The following is a 23,284-nucleotide window of genomic DNA, read 5'->3' on the forward strand; positions in this document are numbered from 1 at the left end:
AAAAAAAAAGGGGGAAAATAAGACAGAAAGGAAAAGTGAAACTTCTACTCTCATAGCTCCCACTACAAGGACATGCATGGAACAGACTTACATTTTACTAAGGTGTCTGACAGGAGAGAAAGGCCCCTCCAATACAGTATCTGAATGACTTTGGGAAGTTTTATTAAATGACCAAGATCTATTAAAAAATTCTTAAGAACATTGATGGAGCAGGGCCAAAAAGGATGAGTTAGTAATACATTTCTCAACTGATTTTGAATTACACATTCGCTATAGAAACAAAGGACATATTCTGTCAACAGAGTTGCAGTTCCACAGGCTGTTTAAAACAACTACCTTTCAAGCAGAGATTGAATCATCCAGGAACAGAACATGATTTACATTTCTATTTGAAGGAAGATATTTTGACTGAGACATTGTTTCTAGAAAATTCCCCTAGCCAGGAGAAGAGTATCTATTCTTTTTTTTTTTTTTTTTTTCATTCTGGGTGAGATTTGTAATCACTTAATCAGGGCTGGTCCCCCCCCCCCCCAAACTTAAAAAATATGTTCATCAATTTCTACTAACTATTCAGCAGTCACTACTTTAAAAACTCCAAAAACTGAGAATTCCTAAGATCCCTCTGAAGTCACTGACATTAAAAATGGAGTTCAAGATGATGAAACACCTTTTCCCCCCTAATTGGTGAATATATATGTTTTTCCTTAAGTTACTGATCCTTCCTGTCGTTCTGCTCTACGTGACTCAGGATAAAGCCTTCCAGATGGAATGAGCCACTTTCAACAAAGCCTGCATTGCAACACCACCACTAACAACAACAAAAAAGGTAGCTAGCTTTTATCCTCTTTTTATAATTAGAAAATAAACACGAGGAAAACAGATCCTCTGCTGATAGATTGGTTACTTTCCTGCTGATGTTGCCTTTTTCTGTTGTAATGTTTTTTGCTACATGAGTAACACTTGATCTCTTCTGAACAAACTAGACACTTATTATTGCCAGTTATACTAATAAGTGGATAAAGAGGAGCCAGGCGGTGGCACACCTGTTTAAGTGCACACATTAGAGTGCACAGGATACAGGTTCAAGCCGCTGGTGTCCCCACCTGCAGGGGGAAAGCTTCATAAGTGGTGAAGTGGGGCTGCAGGTGCCTGTCTCTCTATCTCCACCTCCCTTCTCAATTTCTATCTCTATCCAATAATAAATATTAAATAAATGATAAAGGGAGGCAAAACAGGGTAAGCGGAAGGTCTACTCTAGTCTAAAGGGAAATTTGAGATCTCTTCACTCTGCCAGAATATCTTCACAGCTGCAAAATATCTCAGACAAATAGACACAGTAAGTATTAAGCAGGAAGGAGAGCCTGTAAGGTAGTCCTCACTGAGGACCTGGCTCCATTCCTGAAACTCAGTAAACAAGGTGTTGTCCCTTACCATTATTTTAAACATAATGTTTTATTTTACTGGTAGTGGATTTGTAAGCCATCTTTAGATAGTTTAATGTCACTTTGCATCATCTAAATATATTTTAAAACATTTTATTACAGTACTATATGCTGTACTGTAATAAAAACAGACGGGTCAGATGGTGTTGTACCTGGTTAAGCATTCACATTACAGTGCGCAAGGACCTGGATTCAAGCCCTTGGTCTCTACTTGCGGGGAATAAGCTTCATGAGAGGTAAAGCAGGGATGCCGGTGTCTCTTTCCCTCTCTATCTCCCCTACCCATTCTCAATTTTTCTCTGCCTCTAATAAATAAATGTTTATATTAAAAATCAGTTAAAATAGAGTCAATTGTATTATGAGGTGCACAGTGAGATGAAATGATATTTTGAAATCCATTTGCCTGACTTTTGGTTTTATCTTTCAACTGATTCACAAACCAAGTAGCAAAGAATAGGGTGCTATGTACTGATAACCCAGTGTCTCAACATCATCATCATCATTATTATTATAAAACATAGTTGGGGTTTTTTTGTGGGTTCCAGATTCTTTTAAAAATGTTTTATTGATTGAATTATGATCAATAAGTTTTTTGGACAAGGGGTACAATTCCACACAGTTCCCACCAGCAGGGTTCCACACCCCATTTCCTCCATTGGGGGATTATTGCTTTACAGTTGACAGTAAATACAATAATTTATACATGTGTAACATTTCTCAGTTTTCCACAATACAATCCCCACAAGGTCCTCCTCTGCCATCATGTTCTGGGATCTGAACTCCCCCCCCCCCCCTTAGAGTCTTTTACATTAGTGCAATACACCAACTCCAGTCCACGTTCTGCTTAGTGTAGCTTTCATATTCTTTATCCCTCTGGGAGCATGGACCCAAAACCATTATGGAGTGCAGAAGGTGGAAAGTCTGGCTTCTGTAACTGCTTCTCTGATGGACATGGGAGAATGTAATAAGAATAAAATACAGTTGTGGGTCCGGGTGGTAGCGCACTGGGTTAGTGCAAAGTGCAAGGTCTGGCATAAGGATCCCAATTCCAGCCCCCCAGCTTCCCACCTACAGGGGAGTCGCTTCATAAGTGGTGAAGCAGGTCTGCAGGTGTCTGTCTTTCTCTCCCCTGCTGTCTTCCCCTCCTCCCTCGATTTCTCTCTGTCCAATCCAACAACAACAATAGTAATAACAATAATGGAAAAAAAAATGGTGTCCAGGAGCAGTGGCTTCTTAGTGCAGGCACCCAAACCCAGTCATAACCCTGGAGGACACACACACACACACACACACACACACACACACACCATAGTTGTTTTTTTTTTTTAAAAAAAACAAAACAACATAGTAAAATTCATATAAAGTGAAGGACCAGGTTCTAAAGTTGTTTTTCACAGTAGTAAGTTATATGATCACATACAAATAGTGCCCCCTCACCCATAAATGCTGTTTCCAACACTAGAGTGAAATAATACCAAGTAGTTCACCTCTCTATGGAGCCCGCAGAGAAGGCTAACTCTGGCTGAAATCCAGCGTCTTATAGAAACATGAAGCAGCCCCAAGACAATCATCCGCTTCACCACAAATTTTCTGTTTTGTGAATGCTTGTCTAATAATTTACGTTTTCTGGGGAAAAAAATAACTTATAATTTGACAATCCCCCCCCCCCCCCAAGAAATAAAAAGGCCCAAAACATTTGCAGTCTGTTTTAAGTCTCCCTTTCAATATTCAAGTGCCGGCTTGGTCCTCCTAAGGAGAGAGTGAATGTTCCCTCTTAAAAACTACACCATTCCCTCAATCCTTACCTCCCTCCCTTCCCAGTTCCTGGGAATTAAGTTTGCTTTGCAATCGAAAAGAACTTGCCAGAGCCTTTAGATTTTTGGCTCTGATCCAAAACTGCTTTCAAGGATCCCTCTGGTCTTTTGGCAAAAGAAGCTCTCTGTAGATGGGGTGATTGAAATAATGGGACCCTGAGCAAGCAGTACGCTTCGCTGCTGAATGGACTTGTTTAGTTACTGAGGTAACAGTGCAAAATTAAAAAGTAATAATCACACATAAAATTCACCCCCCCAACCTCCCACCCCCATTTGTTTTCAATTGTGTTTCCAAGTTGCTCAGGCTCATTCCACTTCCAAGACAAATTAGGAGCTTGAGTTTAGGTAATGGAAAAGCCGTTTAATCCATCACCTCCATCCCTTGGCTGCTCTCCTCACATGTGAGTCCGGACAAAGTTGCACAGTGAACCCAGCAACACGTACAAAACAGACCAGAAAACAAGCCTTCCACATGCCTTCTTTTATTTATTCATTTATTTTTATTTACTTATTTTCCCTTTTGCTGCCCTTGTTGGTTTTTATTGTTGTTGTTGTCATTATTGTTGTTGTTACTGATGTTGTCATTGTTGGATAGGACAGAGAGAAATGGAGAGAGGAAGGAAAGACAGAGAGGGGGAGAGAAAGACAGACACCTGCAGACCTGCTTCACCGCTTGTGAAGCAACTCCTCTGCAGGTGGGGAGCTGGGGTCTCGAACCGGGATCCTTACACTGGTCCTTGCACTTTGTGCCACATGGCTTAACCCACTGTGCTACCACCCGACTCCCCATATGCCTTCATTTTAATTCCTGCTTGCTGTTGTTTTTATTATTATTATTCTAACCATAGGAGTATGAGGATTTAGGAAAAACATTTGACAAGTTGGCGATGTTTGGTTTGTTCCCAAGTTTCAGTGTGAAAAGAAGAATATAGAAAAGTCGGTAGAATCAGGGTACATTTTCCTTCTTTCCTTCGTTATCACTCACAGTTGCTTGATAAAACACCCACAACACGTCAGCTTCTGCGAAGTACTTAGCCAGCACAAGTAAGTTCAATCAAAATCTAAGTAAATAAAAAAAGAAACTGTCATGGGTAGCATTTGCCCTCAGTTTTTCACATGCTTCCCATTGCCCCTGCCTTTCATGCTTTGCCTCTGAATGTTTTGCTTCTCTCACAAAAAAAAAAAAAAAAAAAAAAAAAAAGCTTCTGACAGCTGAAGAGTAGGAAGCAGGGAACGTTCTCTCATCCAGTTGGGGAGCTTTCATATTTAATGAACTATTAATTCCTATTGTTTCATGTGCTTGGTCATCTTTTGAGTGTCCCCTGTTCCTTTGTGTTTGCTAAACCCTGCACGACACACACGAATGTGGATTTGTTAGGCAGACTGAAAACAACGTCCTGATGGCCATGAAAAGCAGCACTACCTCATGTCACAATTCCAGTTCGAGCTCCAAAAGCCAGAACCGTTGGTTTTCTTTTGTGGTTTTGCTGCTTTGAATTGATTTCAGAAAGAAACTTGACCAAAGAGATATTATTATTCAATAATAGTGGTTTAAGTCCTGGAGATAGTGCAGTTGTAGTAACTTGATATTCATGACTGAGGTCCCAATACATATCAGGTTAAACCCTCCAGATACCACCATACATCAGAGCTGAGCATTTCTCTGGTCTCTCCCTCTCCCCTCCCCCCTCCCCTTTCCCCACTCTTGTTCATGATAAATAACTCTTATAAAAGATTTCACAGTGGTTTAAATATAGTCTGAATCATTTTAAAAATCTTACAACTCAGGAGGTGGTACAATGGATAAAGTGGCAGACTTTAAAGTATGGGATCCTGAGTTTAATCATTGACATCACCAGAGTGATGTCAAGAGTAATGGTCTGCTCTGGTGTCCTCCCTCTCTCTCTCTCTCTCTCTCTCTCTCTCTCTCTCTCATTCTCTCTGTTCTGGTTCACGATCTCTGTGTGTGTCTTTTATTTTGTATTGGTGATTTAATAATGATTAACAAGATAGTAGGATAGGTGGGATACAATTCCATATAATTTCCACAACCAGAGTTCCACACCCCATCTCCTCATTTGAAAGTCTCCCTATTCTTTATCCCTTTGGGAGTATGGACCAAAATTCTTCATGGGGTACAGAAGGTGGAAGGTCTGTCTTCTGGAATTGATTCTCCATTGAGCATGGATATTGGTAGGTTGATCCATACCCCCAGCCTGTTTATTTCTTTCCCTAGTAGGGTAGGGTCCTGGAAAGGTGAGGTTTTAAGACTCACTGATGAGGCTGTCTGCCCAGGGAAGTCCAGATGGTGTCATGGTAGCATCTGCAACTTGGTGGCTGACAAGTGGGAAGATATAAAGCAGGAAACATTATTTAATAAACAGAAACCTAAAGGTTTAGAACAGATGAAACTAAGGGTCTTTATGTGGGGAAAAAGCTAGGAGGTCTATGTTAGATATATTCCAAGGTGCTTTATTAGTTTTTGCCTGACCCCAATAGCTAACATGCAGGTAGACTAAAAGTATTATCTGGGAAGATGGTGTCGGACTTGGGAATAGGACTTAGAAAGCTGGATGAGGGCAGGCAGAGAGTAGCTCCCAAATATGAGGAAAGTAATCTTCTTCTAGCGTTTGCCCTTCTTCTGTAGCCAGTTAACAGCGTCAGGTTGAGCCTGATGTCAAGTTTCAAGACCACCTTTGAATCTGGAGAGGTGGCAGTCGTTGACTCTGTGGGTCATAGTCTGTCTGGAGCCGCAGGGGCAGTTCGGGTCGTCTCTGGCTCCCCAGCAGTGGAACATAGCGGCGCACCGGCCATGGCCTGTTCCATAGCGATTGGAAAGTAATAAATACCATTAACCATTGGTCTGACCTAGGCTCATATCTACTCATACTTAGCACAGGAGCCTGTGTGGCCTCTGCATCCCTGTCAGTCTGAACTCAGTCCATGGTCACAGCTAGGAGCATTCTAGGCTGCACTCATTGCAGGACCAGTCTTTCTTGAGTGGCAGAGTGTATAATTTTTTAACCTGAATTTCTAGTACTGACTTTTTTGGGTTGAACCTTCTGAGATGGACTGTGGTAGCAGACCTGTCTACTGTGAACCAGTCCTTTTCCTTCAAGAAGTATAAACTTTCAGGTGTATCCAATAGCTGTTGTTTTTCTTTTATCATTTTATAGAGGATTTAATGGTTTATAGGAGCTCTAAAGGTTTTGTAAAAATCCAGTACAGTATAGTTGTTGATACATGGGTACAATTTCTCATCTCTTTGTGATAGATGACATCAAAACACTTTCAAGTAAAAATTATCCAAAAGTAAAAAACAGCAAGTAGATATGAAAATAGGGGACCTCCCCAGCCTGAACACCTATGTTTTTTTCTTTTTCGTCTGGTGGCTACACCCCCCCCACACACACACCCCACACACTCACACACACACACACACACACACACACACCACACACACACACACACACACACACACACATACACCACACACACTCACACACACACACACTCACACACACACACCATACACACACACACCACACACACTTACACACACATACACACACACCACACACACACACACACCACACACCACACACACACACACTACACACACACACACATACACCACACACACTCACACACACACACACCACACACACTCACACACACACACACCATACACACACACACCACACACACTTACACACACATACACACACCACACACACACACACCACACACACACACCATACACACACTCACACACACTCACACACACACACACCACACACACTCACACACACACACACACTTACACACACACACACCACACACACTCACACACACACACACTCACTCACACACACACACACACACTCACACACACACACACCCACACACTCACACACTCACACACACACACACTCACACACACACACACACACACACACCACACACACACCACACACACCCCCCACACCCCCCCACACCTCTCAACAAACATAGCCATACCATTTTCTTTTTCTCTCAGACTAGTAAATGATAGTAACCATATTTAAGAGCCAAATCCAACAAAACTAGCCTCCCTCACAGCTAACACACAAGATGCTATTTAGAAAAATATTGATCCAATCACCACTGGCTCTGTTAAATAAGACATCTCTAATGTGACCAGTGATCAGACTCACTTCCTTGTTAAGAGCAGGAGTGAAGGAAAGACAAAGCCTCCTTTGTTTCAAAGAAGCTGTGTGAACTCTGCCACAAGTCCCCAAACACCACTAAGTCCTCTGTTCTGAATGTGTAATTAATTCGTCAGAAACCAGGTACCACAGCAGTCATGGTTTGACAGTAGATTCATTCAGCACCAGCCAGATGTGAAAGGCTTTGAAAGAGACCAAAAGGGGTGCTTATTGCCCAGGGAAGCAGGAGACATAACCTCTGGTTTGCAACCTGACCGGCACCCGGTAATGACATTTCTGATGTATTTCAATTTGCCCTTAACAGTCACAGATGTTTTTGCAAAACTAAAGCTTATTGATTAACCCAGAACAGGTAGGAGGTCCCTATTTGAGTTCTCCTATTTTACAGTCTAAGATAACTTAAAAACCACATAGTAGGAAGTGCTTGCATTAATAGCATTATTATTTTATGCCATTTTTTGAAACATGAACAAAGAACTGCTTTCAGGGATTAAAGGTTTCTTTAAGTTGTTTCTTTAAAAGATATTGATTCTTTTCAGAGAATTTATTTCATGGAGAGTAGTTTAACATATCTCCTCTGAGGATACTCTATCAGAATGTCACTAGGTTCAGCCTTATTACCTCTATCAACAATTTGAGAAAGAGAGCTCACCGAGAAGTTTACAGACTTTGCCATGTTCACAAGTCAGATTCAAAGTCTCACCATCACGTGGATGGTGGGCACTATAGCACAGGAATAAGCTCCAGTGCTGTGGTACTTATCTATCAGTCTGTCTATCTGTCTGCCTGTCTGTCTGTCTATCTATCATCTATCTGAACAACAATGACCAGAAACAGTGGAATTTCATTATGTGCAAAGTCCATGTTTAAAAAATATTAAATGGCAGGAGGATGTAGAATTTTCTCATCATGTGAAATAACACACTACTGTGAGGTGTGTAATGCAGTAAGCGAATTCAAGACGTAAAAGTATTTTGCCATCAGAATCAGTAACAACTCATCAACAATGTATATGAAAACTGACATTCAGGGTATTAAAGCCCATTATGCAAGAACAGACGAAACAAAGCTGAATATCTTTGAATTCACATAGGAAAAATCATCTAGGGTTTTCACTTAGTCGTAAGTTCACTAAAACACTGCCAATATGATTTAGCCATTAAAAAACACCTAACACAATGTTGGATATCACTAAGGAGAAGTCATCTGTATATTAGTAATCTTTTATTCTGCCTTCTAGAATATCTGTAATTTTTTTTCTAGAAGTATCAGACATCTCATTTTTTAAACCTTTAATAGTGACTTAATGTTGATTTACAAAATTATAAGGTAGCAGGTATAATTCTGCACCCTTCCCACCACCAAAATTCTGTATCCCCATTCCCTCCATTTGGGAAACTACAGTAGTTTTCCCAAGGTTGGAGATATGGGCTGACCATTATTTCGATAACTGTCTATATATAGATTTGTCACTTTCCCATATTATGCTGTACTCCCTTCCCTTCCAAGTTACGCCCATAGCTATTACTACTTCTGAGTGTCCTCTCTTTTTTCCTCTTCTCTCTGGGTCCTGATGGAGTTGCAGTTCAGAGCCTTCTGGTCATCTTCCCCTGTCATTTCTCCCCCCACTGGGAATATGGACCAAAATTCTTTTTGGGATGCAGAAGGTGGGAGTTCTGGCTTCTGTCATTGCTTCTCCACTGGACATGGGCATTGGTGGATCAATCATACCCCTAGCCCATTTCTATCTTTCGTAGTGGGACAAGTCTCCAGAGAGGTGAGGCAGAAGGACACATAGGTGAGGTCATTTGCCCAGGGAATTCAGGATGAAATCATAGTAGCATCTGCAACTTGGTGTCTGAAAGGCAGTAAGATATAAAGCAGGACAAAATAGCATATCTGCGATACTAAACTCTAAACCTTTTTTATGAGTGCTCTGGCTTGCTCAGAAGATGCCAGTGACAATGGATTCGGAAGATTCTGTCAAGGACTAAGCAGGACAGCACCCAGTAAAGCTCACATGGCAGGCAAAGTTTCACAAAAAAGTGAAGCGGGGTTATAAGTGCCTCAATTTCTACAATCCTTTCTCAGCCTCTTTTTCTCTCTGTCTCTATCATAAAAAAAACAGGAAAGGAAACTTTGTCAGGCAGAAATAATCTTATAAAACCTCAGTATACATGGTTTCTTTTTATTTTCTTTTAGAGACACAGAGGCAGGAGAGAGATGGAGTTAGAGAGATGTGTCGTGCTAGCTTCGCGGGTGGGAGAGAGAAACCACCAGGGACTCATGGCTGAGTTGGGAAGCAGCATCTCTTTATTGACGAGCAGGGATGCGGTTCAATAATCTAATCTCTTCTAATCACAACACAATTCTCTTCTGCATCTCTCCTGAGGCGGAACAAGGAAGTATGTAAGATAGGGGGCAGGGAGAAGGGAAAAGCGGGAACCAGTGAGGATTAAACCAATGTCCCGGAGGCAGGGGGGTGCTTAGTTAACAGTGGTTATGTAAATAGAATACATCATAAGTAATACAAGCGAACCTAATGTGATGATCAAAACAGAAGGTCTTATAAGCAGGATTTAGAAGCAGACCAACAGAGATGGAAATAGAGAGATAGATAGATTATAGATAGATAGATATAGATGGATAGATAGAATCTGCAGCACTGCAGCTTTCTTCAGTGTGTAGGGACCAGGCTCAAACCTGTGCTGTCCACATGCCCAGGCAGGACACTATTCAGGTGAGCCATTTCACCCCCTGGCACACATATTCTTCGAATACAGTCTCCCACCCAGTGTGGAAATACATTCTGTAGCATCCAGACCTGAGGACTGTTTCTCTTTGGCTAGATCATGTTATAAGAAAATCATTTCTCTAATCCATTAGACAGTTCTATTTTTTTTTTCGTTTTGGGGAATTAATAATTTACAGTCACAGTAAGTTCTATTTTTTTTTAAAGCAAGATTTATCTTAGTTCATGAAAGAGGAACTAGAGCACCACTGTGCCATATGCAGCGCTAGAGATCAAACCTTGGGCCTCAGGTGTGAAAGTCTTATCTGGCTTCAACTGTTCAACATTTTTAAAGTCTTTTCTAACTCTGCTTTCTGTTGATGCACTTTAATCTTAGTGTGTGATTTACCCATTTCTTTAGAAAAGCCATTACATATTTGAATATCAGTTATGACTTCCACAGGAGATATAAAGAAATTATTTTTCCCCTTAGGAAAATCAACTTTTGAGAAAAAAAAATCAATACACCACTGCACAAAGATACCTATCAAAAAATAAAGCATCATGATATACAAATATTGTAACTCCTAGGGATCACTGTAATTTTGATGCTCAGATAAAAAAAAACTTCTTCACCAACTTTTGTCTTTTAGTATCTGGACTGATCATTGAACATAGTTAGCAAGCTTCTTGATAGAGCAGCAATGAGTTACTATTGAACCTATCTTTCTAGTGAATTCATTTTATGAATGAATTGAAGTTGTTAGTTTGAGAACGAGTTGATTTTTCCTCTTTAAAAATAATTAAAATACAAACAATATTCTAATTGACAAAGATAATAATTTATTATTTAAATATGCCTCAACTGCTCATAACTCCACTAATGACCTGCTACAAAATGGCATAGAAAAACCATCAAAGTTAATGGGTTCTTCTCCTATGGCATTTTCTTATTTATTTAATTTCCACTGAGAAAAAGAGCAAGTGGAGCAAGGAAGAGGAAAAACAAATAGGAAGAGGAAGTGGGAATGAGGAAGAAGAATTTAGACAGATAGACCCCAAGTTTTTTGCTTGTTTGTTTTGTTTTTGAGGGGAAAAAAAAAGGTAATGGAAACCAAACTATGTGTTAGTTATGAGATGGGGGAGAAACGCACAGGACTTTGGTGGAAGGTGTGCTGACTCACAGCTACATGTGTGGATGTGAAATTAGACCTCTGAAATCTTACACTTCTGCAAAACATTATTAAATCACTAATAAAAAAATAAGAGAAATACATCAAAAGGAAAAAGAAATGGGCAAGAAGGGGCTAAGAATTCAGCACTAATATCCTTCAGGATCAATACTGAGCTTTCTTAATGAAACTACACACACACACACACACACACACACACACACACACACACACACACGTACGCACACACTGGCCTTCATCTGCTAAATTTTGCATCTATTTCTAACAAAGGCATGATCTAGAAAGTATTCTGGACTGTCTAAACTTTTCTCTCATAAAGCACTTTGCTATTTAACTCTTCTCCTCATTGTTCACAAGACATCCTGATGTCCTGAACAGCACTCTCTACAGTTCCCTCTAGAAAAAGTAGGAACTATTCCCTTCACTGATAGAAAGTCTGCTTCCTATCATCTTTGCCAACCTTTAGTGGCAAGAAGCAAATTGAGAATTGAGGATGTCATCATGTGAATTGTTCCTGCCCTTAGAAACTCTGCTGGACACTGTGAAGGAAGGGAAGAAGAGCTCAGGGTCCTCAGAGAGACCACTTGGGTGGGAGTGCCGACAGGTAGGTCATTGTCCTGTTAACAGGTCCCTCTGTAAATCCATCACTGAAGAGTTCTTTAGCAAGGTGTGGGAACTGAGAAAAGAGAAAACAGAAAGTGCACACCAACAATAGAAGCAAGCCTTCTCATGAAAACCATATTTGTACCATGCAAAGTTTTATCAATGAGAGATGTAAAATTCATAAAAACATTTACTAGTGGAGTGAATGAGCTGTAGTTTTTGAGATCTTACAATGATCTCTTTCCCTTCTTCAAAGTGAAGGATAAAGAGAAAATGCATAGGATGGGAAATTTATCTATAAATGAATAATATGTGAAGTATGTTGCAAGGCATTACATAGAATTCATAATCCTTGCTACTTACAGTGCTGCTGCAGTTAATTAGTAGGACTTTTGTGGAAAAGGAAGGAGGGAAAATGAGAGAACAATGGGATGAAGCAGTTGCCAAATGATCCTGGAAGGAGAACAAAGACAAGGAAATGGCAATTAGTAGCCACAGGGCTGTGATTCATAGGCAACTTTCCAGGAGAAATTGAAAGATGATAATTCAGAAATATATTTTCAACATTTATTTTGTTTAACACGCCTCTAACTACCTTTAAAAAAAACAGTCTAAAATATATAGAGACAAATAGACAAGAAGCGAAAGAACAAAAGCAAGGCTATTTGTCACCAACAACAAATCTGCAGTGTGTAAAAGGAAAAGAATGTGTCTATGAATTTAACATAGACGGAAGGGAGTCTAGAAATGACATGACCTTTTTATAGAGTTCATTTGCAGCTCAGAGAATCTGATAGTAGAAAGGTTTCCAAAATGAGAGGGGATATTCTCTTCTCTTTCCTTTTCTGTCTCTATCTGAAGAACAGGGAGCCTTTGTCACATACCCTGGTTCACTCAGCATCTCTTGGCAGAGCACACCTAGTGACTGAAGACAAAATCAACCGCCTCTTGCAGTACCTAGCTACTCCAGGACAAAAATGACACGAGGAGTACAGAGTCACCTTTAAGCATGGTCTTGGGAGTCCATGGGTCCCTAAAAATGGTTTTTTAATAGAGTTGGAGTTGTATTGGACATTAAAAATTACTGAAAACAGGCATTTTAAAAGAGAGCCCCCCATCTGTACCTCACAAGTTAAACACACGGACATGCACACGGACACACACACACACACACACACACACACACACACACACACTGGAGGTACTAGAGTGACTAGAGGAAATGAGTCATCAAGATAATTTATGACGGGTCCTATAACTTGCAATGCAAGAACATAATACTCCTTTGTTAGCCAGTCCACTCAGTGACCAAACTCCAGGACCTTGATGGAGCATAATTAAAATAGGATTTCTGTGAACTCAAGGCTCTGCTTAGAAACCCCACATGGTTTCACCTCATTATAGTATGAGGTAAACACTATTTATAGGCTTTTCCATTTCTATTATATGATCACATCAAGCTAGTTTCGTTAAAAATTAACTATTTTGAAATGAATAAAGTCAAGTCTCTGCTTTCTAGGAGTTCCAAATCTGTAGAAGAGGCCTCTGAGAGCCGGCATACTCCAAGGGTGCCAAGAGTCTTCTTAAATATCCTCAAAGCACCAAAAAAAGAATTGGCAATGAAATCAAATTGGGAGGGAGTTTGATTTTTATAGTTTTCTTTTGTGAGTTGAAGCATGGAGATCAAGTAGGAAAGCTTCTAGTTGTGTTTGTTTTTGAAATCTCTGGTTATCTTTGAGAATCTTTTCATAGAGAGTGCAAAAAAAAAAGTTTCTCATCTAATTTGAAAGGAGAGGTAGAGATATATTCATCAATTTAAGAAATCTAAGAAGCTTTTTAAAATATTTATATATTTTTATTTATTTATTATTTATATTCCCTTTTGTTGCCCTTGTTGCTTTCTATTGTTGTAGTTATTATTGCTGTTGTTGTTGTCATCGTTGTTGGATAGGACAGAGAGAAATGGAGAGAGGAGGGGAAGACAGAGAGAGGGAGAGAAAGATAGACACCTACAGACCTGCTTCACCACTTGTGAAGCGACACCCCTACAGGTGGGGAGCCGGGGGGCTCTGACCCTGATACTTAAAGCCAGTCCTTGCGTTTCGCACCACGTGCGCTTAACCCATTGTGCTACCGCCCAACTCCCATATTTATATTTTCTATATGTTTATAAAAATTAACTTTGTATTAGGAGCTGGGTGGTAGCGCAGCGGGTTAAATGCACATGGCACAAAGCGCAAGGACTGGCGTCAGGATCCCGGTTCGAACCCCCGGCTCCATACCTGCAGGGGAGTCCCTTCGCAGGTGGTGAAGCAGGTCTGCAGGTGTCTATCTTTCTCTCCCCCTGTCTGTCTTCCCCTCCTCTCTCCATTTCTCTCTGTCCTATCCAACAACGATGACAACAATAATAACTACAACAACAAGACAACTAGGGCAACAAAAGGGGGTAAATAAATATTTTTTCAAAAAAAATTAACTTTGTGAGTAAGTTTCCCTGTCTATGTCTATTTCACACTAAACATTCCTCTCTACTGACATGCAATTCAACTTGACTAGATGTGCAGGCTATGTCCTCCATGCCCAGAGCAAGTCTAGCCTTTCTCATTCTGTCTTCTTATAAACACTCCATCTTCAAGCACTTATTCTTAACACCTTGGAGAGTTGGATATGGTCTGGCTGGCTGTGTGTCTGTCACATTATTTATCATGTAGTGATTCAGTCCACTGACAATTCCAGATACCACATAGAGAAGTTCCTTTTCTCTCTCCCTCACTCTCTCTTTTATTGTCACCAGGTATCATTACTCTCAGCTAGCTTTCTCAGAGAAAAAGAGAACAGAGAGACAAAAAGAAAGAGAGGGGGAGAGATAGGGAGAGGGAGAGAGAGAGAGAGAAAGAAAGAGAGAGAGATCACAGTGCTGTGATCTCACACATGGTGAAATAAGCACCTACACCTGATAGTTCAAGCTTTAACTTCAATGCTACATTAGTCAAATTAATAAGTCTTAGTTTTCTTATTTAAAGGGTGAAAGGGGTGGAGGAAGTATAATTAATTTTTCAAGATTCCCTACTGATTTATGCATTTTATAAACAATTATCATACTTCTATTTCTTGAAAAATGCTATTCTTTTTTTTAAATTTCTTTATTGGGGAATTAATGTTTTACATTCAACAGTAAATACAATAGTTTGTACATGCATAACATTCCCCAGTTTCCCATTTAACAATACAACCCCCACTATGTCATTTATCATCCTTCATGGACCTGTATTCTTTTTTTAAAAATATATTTTATTTTGGGAGTCGGGCGGTAATGCAGCGGGTTAAGCGCATGTGGTGCAAAGCACAAGGACCGGTGTCAGGATCCTGGTTCGAGCCCCCAGCTCCCCACCTACAGGGCAGTCCCTTCACAGGCAGTGAAGCAGGTCTGCAGGTGTCTATCTTTCTCTCCCCCTGTCTGTCTTCCCCTCCTCTCTCCATTTCTCTCTGTCCTATCCAACAACGATGACAACAATAATAACTATAACAACAAGACAAGGGCAACAAAAGGAAATATATATATATATATATATATATATATATATATATATATATTATTTTAATGAGAGTTAATACAAAAAGAAAGATAGAGAGAGAGAGAGAGAGAGAGAGAGAGAGAGACCAGAACACTGCTCAGTTCTGGTTTATGGTGGTTCTGCAGATTGAACCTGGGACCTCAGAGCCTCAGGCTTGAAAGGCTTTTGAAATAACCATTATGCCATCTCCCCAGCTGACAAATGCTATTCTTATCTCTATTTTGCTAATGAGATGGAAACGAAGATTCAAAGAAATGAATGCTTAGCCTAAAGTCACAGATCTACTGGCCAACAGAACTGGAATTTAAATTTTGATTAATGGCAATATCCAGGATCTGTAAAAACACTAAGCTACCTCTTTATTCTCCCAGTTGAGTTGACATTGCCCAAATGGAGAATGGTGAACCAAAAACCATGGCAAGGTGGGCATGGAAATTAATTTCTTTCTTTCTTGACAGATCAAATAACCACAGAAACCCTGGTGATCAGATCAAATAACCACAGAAACCCTGGTGATCTTAAGCATTTGAAGATGAATGCATTAAGGTATGAAAAGGACTTGACTTGATACCTAACTGATCAAATAATCATTCCAATATGCTGTGTGCTGCAGCCTTCACTGCACTGTATGCCTCGGGAAAATGAAATAATAGAGGGGGTGGGTATCACAATTCCTTCCATTCACAGAAACGTGAAGGAAAAGGTAGGGCAGTAATACATATGAACATTCATTTGTGCGGACTTCTAGCTGATTATAGGCCTTCAGGCTATCTCAAAAGCTGACAGTTTGTTACTTCAGGGTGTGTGTGTGTGTGTGTGTGTGTGTGTGTGTGTGTGTGTGTGTGTTTTGTAGGTCAGAGTCATAGAATAACTCTCCCAAATCAGAAGGTCCTATAAGTCTCTCCAATTGAAATTTGGTGCTAACTAGCCTGTAATTTTTAGCTTTCTAAATGACCTTCTAACCTTTCCCTTTAAAACCTTATTGTTAGTGCCTTGTTAAATCACTGGTGGTTCTTTCCTCAGAAACTGCTTTCTTCTCCTTCGTTTTGTTTTCTTATTTCTTAATTCACTCCTCCATGTTAACAACAGTACTGACTTTACTAGTTGGGAATCTTCATGAAGACAATATTTAAATCAGAAAATAAGGATTAAAATGAATTTTCAAAAATGGTTATGTATTCATATGAGGCCCATAGATTTAATAGTAAATGATTTATCTAAGTTTTGGAGCTGAAGTACCATTCAATATATCTCTAACTATCATGGGTAACATTTTAATTTTATCAGAAAATAAAATTCATTCCCAATTTTCATTCATTTATTCATCCATAAATATCAGTGAATATTAAATTGGACCTTCATAACATGGATAAAATTATAAACAAATATTTTGAAACTCAGGGAGCCTCCAGCCAACTGATTAAGAAAGTCAATTAAATGGGAGTCGGGCAGTGGCGCAGTGGTTTAAGCACACGTGGCGCAAAGCACAAGGACAGTTGTAAGGATCCCGGTTCAAGCCCCCGGCTCCCCACCTGCAGGGGAGTCGCTTCACAGGCGGTGAAGCAGGTCTGTAGGTGTCTCTCTTTCTCTTCCCCTCTTTGCCTTCCCCTCCTCTCTCCATTTCTCTCTGTCCTATCCAGAAACGATGACATTAATAACAACAACAATAATAACTACAACAACAATGAAAAACAACAAGGGCAACAAAAGAGAAAATAAATAAATAAATAAATATAAAAAAATTAAAATAAGAAAAAAGAAAAGTCAATTAAAGACATTAATACATATCCAAAAATTAGATAGCCAAAGCCAAATATATTAAATAGATCACAAGAATCTACTAAAAGAAGTAACAGGTAAAGACAGGAATAAAGAGGAGATATATCACAGGTAGGGGGAACATATGAAAAATTAAGGAGGAGATAATACAGTTCATTGAAATCACTTAACTGATAAATTTAGAACTTGGACAAAAAAAAAGAGTAATAACAGACTAAAGGTGGGTAGATGGACACAGGTGTAACCTCACAGAGCTTAGGAGTCAAAGGAAAGAGTTGAGCAGCACAATTTATCATAGCACAAACTTGGAAACAACCCAGGTATTTAATGACAGACCAGTGGCTAAGAAGGTTGTAGTATGTATATGCAATGGAATGCTACTCAGCTGTTAAGCACGATGAAGTCATTGCCTTCACCTTATCTTGGGTAAAGCTTGAAGAAATCATGTTAAGTGAAATAAGCCACAAAGAGAAGAATGAATACACTCACAAGCAGAATGTAAGAAACAAGGACAGAAGGAGAAAACACAAAGTCCAACTGGAACTGGCTTTGGTGTATTGCATCAAAGCAAAGGACTCTGGAGGAGGGAGGGTTAGAGTAGGTAGACTGGGGCAGGGGGTGCTTTGGGGGCCTTGTGTATTATGGTGAAAAAAGCCATAAGTTGAGTTTGAGAGTGTTTTGCAGACAACTATCATGGGATAGATGGGGAGATGAGAAACTGTACCCATGTGTCAACAGTGTATTGTAAACCATTAACATCCTACCCAGTAAAATGATGGGGGGAAAAAAAAAAGAGTTCAAACTTTATCCCAGAAGAAAAAAAAATAAGGGTTAATGCAAGTCAGTCGTGTGCCAATATATTCTTTTTAAGACGCACATGTCAGATTTAGGAAGGTCTGAAAGTTATCTATAAAACTTTAAGAATTGTAGTCTCTTTGTTCCTACATATAGAGAGTATGAACAGTAGGTCTAGAATTTACATTTCTCACAGAATCTGAAATGGCACCTATTTTCCTGGCCTAGGAACCACACTCCATAATACTGGTTTCTAACATTCACTCTGACAGTCTGCAAACTAAATCAGAAACAGTAAACGTGAGAACAAAGGGCCGTCCAGAGGAAATTCAACCTGTCATTCATTCATGTGCTCATTCCATCTACAAATGTTTCTTTTGGAAGAGTACATACTGCATTCCACTAAAAACTCTGGTGACACAGAAATGAACAAACCATCATGTCTTTTCTCAGAGAACTTGGATTTTAACCAAGGAAACATACAAGAAACCTAATAAAGAAATGAACTGTATTAGTTGTAATAAGTGCTCTGAAGAAAGTTGAAAGAGAATAAATGGAATTGAAAGTGGTAGTAGGGGTAGGGTGACAGTCTTAAATATTGTACTCAAGAAAGGTCTGCCCTCAAATGTGACATTTGTTTTCAGTGAAATGAGGGAGCCATTCATGAAAAGACTAAGAGATTGCCTTTTTTTAAATAGAGTGTTAGCATGTTCAGTAGAACTAATTTGAACTTTTTGGACAAATACTATTAAGTGGTTGAGGGAGGAACAGAAAGACTCTCAGTAAGACTCAGAGAAAGAGGAAGGACAGAGATTGGTTTAAGAGAGACTTAAATCAGATAGGAAAGGATAGAGACTCTGGTAAAGACTTTGGATTTTATTTTGGGTGTGTTTAGAAATGATTGACTGGAGATATATGCAGAGAGGCAGGAGCATAAAGTTTGGACAAAGAATGAGTAAAAGCTAGAAACAAGTGAAATATAGTGGGACTAGTAGACATCCTGAAGAAGCCATGTTGAATTCAGGTTACCACAGTACCTGAATGTGTGAAAAAAAAAAATCATTGATCACTTTATTAGAGAAATACTAACTTACAAAACTGTTGTTATCACAGGTGTTTCTGTTCTGTTCTCCCCATATTAGGTGTTATCATTCCACACTCTCTATCAACTTTTCTTCTATTGCAATAGACAGATGCAGTTGAGTTATGTTTTTTTTTTTTTCCCAGTCATTGTTAGGGGCTTTACTACTCAGGGCTGGCTTTTTTCAGCTAGAAAGTAAAAGAGAGAGAGAGAGAGAGAGGAAGAAAAGAGAAGAGAAGGGAAGGGAAGGGAAGGGAAGGGAAGGGAAGGGAAGGGAAGGGAAGGGAAGGGAAGAGAAGGGAAAGGAAGGGGAAAGGAAGGGAAGGGAAGGGGAAAGGAAAGGAAGGGAAGGGAAGGGGAAGGGGAAGGGAAGGGAAGGGAAGGGAAGGGAAGGGAAGGGAAGGGAAGGGAAGGGAAGGGAAGGGAAGGGAAGGGAAGGGAAGGGAAGGGAAGAGAAGGGAAAGGAAGGGGAAAGGAAGGGAAGGGAAGGGGAAAGGAAAGGAAGGGAAGGGAAGGGGAAGGGGAAAGGAAGGGAAGGGAAGGGAAGGGAAGGGAAGGGAAGGGAAGGGAAGGGAAGGGAAGGGAAGGGAAGGGAAGGGAAGGGAAGGGAAGGGAAAGGAAGGGAAGAGGAGGAGGAGGAGGAAGAGGAGGAAGAATCACAACATTAAAGCTTCCTTCACTATTGCGTCACTTGGGCAAGTCTCAGTGACTTTTCTAGATCTTGCTTTTTTTTTCCCCCCCATCTGTTAAAATAAGAGTGAAAGCATCTCTACCATCGTGTGGTTTGGTTACAAATGGTAGTATGTGCAACCTTGGAGGTGGCTAATGGGTATATTCACAGATATGAGGTCCCAAGTCTGATCCTGACTTTGCATGTGTCAGAGTGATGCTCTGGGCTTCTTCCCTCCCTTTCTGTCATACTATGTAAATAAACTTTAAAAGAACTATTCACAGTATAAAAACAGGCTTTAACTTACAGAATATGAAATTTATTCTCAAGGTGCATATAGTCTACTTAGTATTATTTTGTTATTCTAATCTGCAAAGAATTTAAGAATTGATTTAAAAAACAAGAACCTGAATGAAAGATTTATGAGAAGTACGCTGAAGGCAATGGAGACATGTGGGAGATTTATAATATCAAAACAGTGTAAAAACACTCTCAGATTTCAATTTGTTATTATAGAAGTTTGAACAATATAACCAGTAAAGTTAAGTTTATTGGGAGAAGATATTTGGTGTACTTTTAGGTAAGAATATATACATACACATATACATATATACATACATATAATACGTATATATCCAGAGCATTGCTCAGTTCTGCCAAGGACTGAATTTGGTAACTTTTAGCCTCAGGCATGAAATCGATTGTGTAAATGTCTATGTATTTCCCCCTGTCTTTAGGTTAGAATTTAAATAAAAATATTAGTGTAAAAATAATAACTATTTACAGTGGAATATTTGGGTAACTATAGCAAACACAATGAAAGATTTTTTTAAAAAATCACTCTTTAGTCTAACACCCAGAGTAAATGATAGAAGTGTTGCTCTATGTTCTTCAAATTTCTTACAAAACAAATCAGCATACATTCGTAATGTATGTAGTTTAGAAACAATTAGCATTGTTTTTGAGATTAATTATAGCAATAGTTTTGTTGTAATGAGAGTTTCAATATTGTACCTAAACTTTCGTCCATGATGGATGGCCCAGTTGTACAATCATTTATTTTCTTATTGCTTATTCCTACATAATTAGAACTTACTCACTTACAATTATAGATTATTCAAAATGCCACTAAAAGTTTAATGCTACTCTCAGACAATTCTGGATATTCAAATAAAATAGGGAGCCAGAAACTATGGAGTTAAGAAGTCTCAGAGGACAGTGCAACATTTATGTAATAAGAAAGAGACTTATGAAGATGAGAAAAACTGGTCCCACTGAGAAGCATAAGGGTAATTCATTGTAGGACAGAGAGTAGAAACAACTGTTATGTAATGAATCTTCCTGATGGCAAAGTGGCTAAGACGAATCTAGGGTAATAGAAGTCAGCTGGAGAGTCTTTACTATCAGAAGCAAGGTAGTTACAAGTACAGTTAAAGGCAAGGTCTGAGAAGACAACAGAACATGGCATAGCAGCAAGAAAAATAGCCAGAGAATTTGGATACTAATTTATACAATGAAAAGACATAAAGACTAAATGTTTTGGATTAGATGACTAGAGGACAGCTCTAAAATAAAAACTCTGGGTCCCTTTCCCAGTTTTCAGAGCTAAGTCTGTCTTTAGACAGAATAGTACCACGATAAGTCACAAGTGACCCAAATCCTTTCTTTTTTTTTTTTAAATATTTATTTTATTTATTTATTCCCTTTTGTTGCCCTTGTTGTTTTATTGTTGTCGTTATTATTGTTGTTGTTGTTGGATAGGACAGAGAGAAATGGAGAGAGGAGGGGAAGACAGAGAGGAGGAGAGAAAGATAGACACCTGCAGACCTGCTTCACCGCCTGTGAAGCGACTCCCCTGCAGGTGGGGAGCCGGGGTTCGAACCGGGATCCTTACGCTGGTCCTTGTGCTTTGCGCCACCTGCGCTTAACCCGCTGCGCTACAGCCCGACTCCCCCAAATCCTTTCTTTTTAAAAAAATTATCTTTATTTCTTTATTGGATAGAAAGAGCTAGGAATCAAGAGTGAAGAGGGTGATAGAGAAGGAGAGAGACAGACACCTGCAACACTGCTTCACCACTTGCAAAGCTTTCCCCCTGCAGGTGGGGACAGGGAAGCTCGAACCCGGGTCCCTGTGTGTTCTGACATGTGCACTCAGCCAGGTGCACCACCACCCGGCCCCTGACCCAAACCCTTTCTAAAGGAGGTCATTCATTTATATACCTACAGCATAGGGAAGGTGAACATGCAGATATTTTGGCGTCTCCGTGCACAGGACACAAGTCAACATCAACACCAAGAGACCTAAAGCATCCAGATGGCAAGTTGTTTACACTGGGCCACTTCCGCCTTGCAAGAAGAAGCAGTTCATCTTGACTTCTTCTTCTAGCGTTTGCCCTTCTTCCGTAACCAGTCAACAGCGTCAAGTTGAGCCTGATGTAAAGTTTCGAGACCTCCTTTGAATCTGGAGAGGTGGCAGTCATTGACTAGGTGGGTCATAGTCTGTCTGGAGCCGCAGGGGCAGTTCGGGTCGTCTCTGGCTCCCCAGCGATGGAACATAGCGGCGCACCGGCCATGGCCTGTTCGATAGCGATTGAGGAGGGCCCGATCACAACGTGCTAGGTCAAAGCCGGGTTGACGCTCGCAGGGGTCTGTGATGAGGTGTTTGTTCTTGACCTCAGCTGACTGCCAACTCTGTTTCCAAGAGTCTGGAACAGAGAAGTTCAGTGTAGGCGTAGGGGACCAGATTGGGTGACGAGACGTCAAGCGTTGGACAGGGTGGGCGAAGATATCCGCGTAGATTGGCAGGTCCGGTCGAGCGTAGACGTGGGAAATGAACTTAGATGATGCCGCATCCCGACGAATATCTGGCGGGGCGATGTGGCTAAGAACTGGCAGCCATGGAACCGGGGTGGAACGGATGGTTCCAGAAATGATCCTCATGGAGGAATATAATTTGGAATCAACCAAGTGGACATGGGGCTACGGAACCATCCTGGGGCACAGTATTCTGCAGTGGAATAGCATAATGCCGGAGATGATGATCGTAGTGTGGAAGCGCTCGCGCCCCATGAGGAGCTGGCCAGTCTCGCAATGATGTGATTCCTCGCGCCCACCTTTGCTGCAGTTTTTATGAGATGTTCGTGAAATGACAGGGTGCGATTGAGAGTAACGCCAAGATAGACTGGCTGGGCTTCATGCCGGATTCTTGTATCGCCAAGCTGCACATTAAGCTCACGCGAGGCCGAGGCATGGTATAGATGGAAAACAGATGATACCGTTTTTGCAGTGCTAGGGATTAGTCGCCATTTTTTACAGTAATCAGATATCAGAGACATGTCTTTCGTGAGTGTTTCCTCAAGGATGTCGAACTTGGATGCCTGAGTTGCATAGCAG

The 23,284-nt window shown here is 40.3% G+C and overlaps 1 long non-coding RNA gene across 1 annotated transcript; it reads left to right on the forward strand.

The window, feature by feature from the left end:
• The first annotated feature begins 408 nt into the window (after positions 1 to 408).
• LOC132541192 (uncharacterized) lies at positions 409 to 22,260 on the forward strand. Its single transcript, XR_009552363.1, has 3 exons — positions 409 to 826; positions 16,025 to 16,112; positions 21,894 to 22,260. It is a non-coding gene; the product is annotated as an uncharacterized LOC132541192 (long non-coding RNA).
• Positions 22,261 to 23,284: the final 1,024 nt, after the last annotated feature.

The sequence above is a fragment of the Erinaceus europaeus genome, chromosome 11, assembly GCF_950295315.1.
Source record: "Erinaceus europaeus chromosome 11, mEriEur2.1, whole genome shotgun sequence".
Taxonomy (NCBI): domain Eukaryota; kingdom Metazoa; phylum Chordata; class Mammalia; order Eulipotyphla; family Erinaceidae; genus Erinaceus; species Erinaceus europaeus.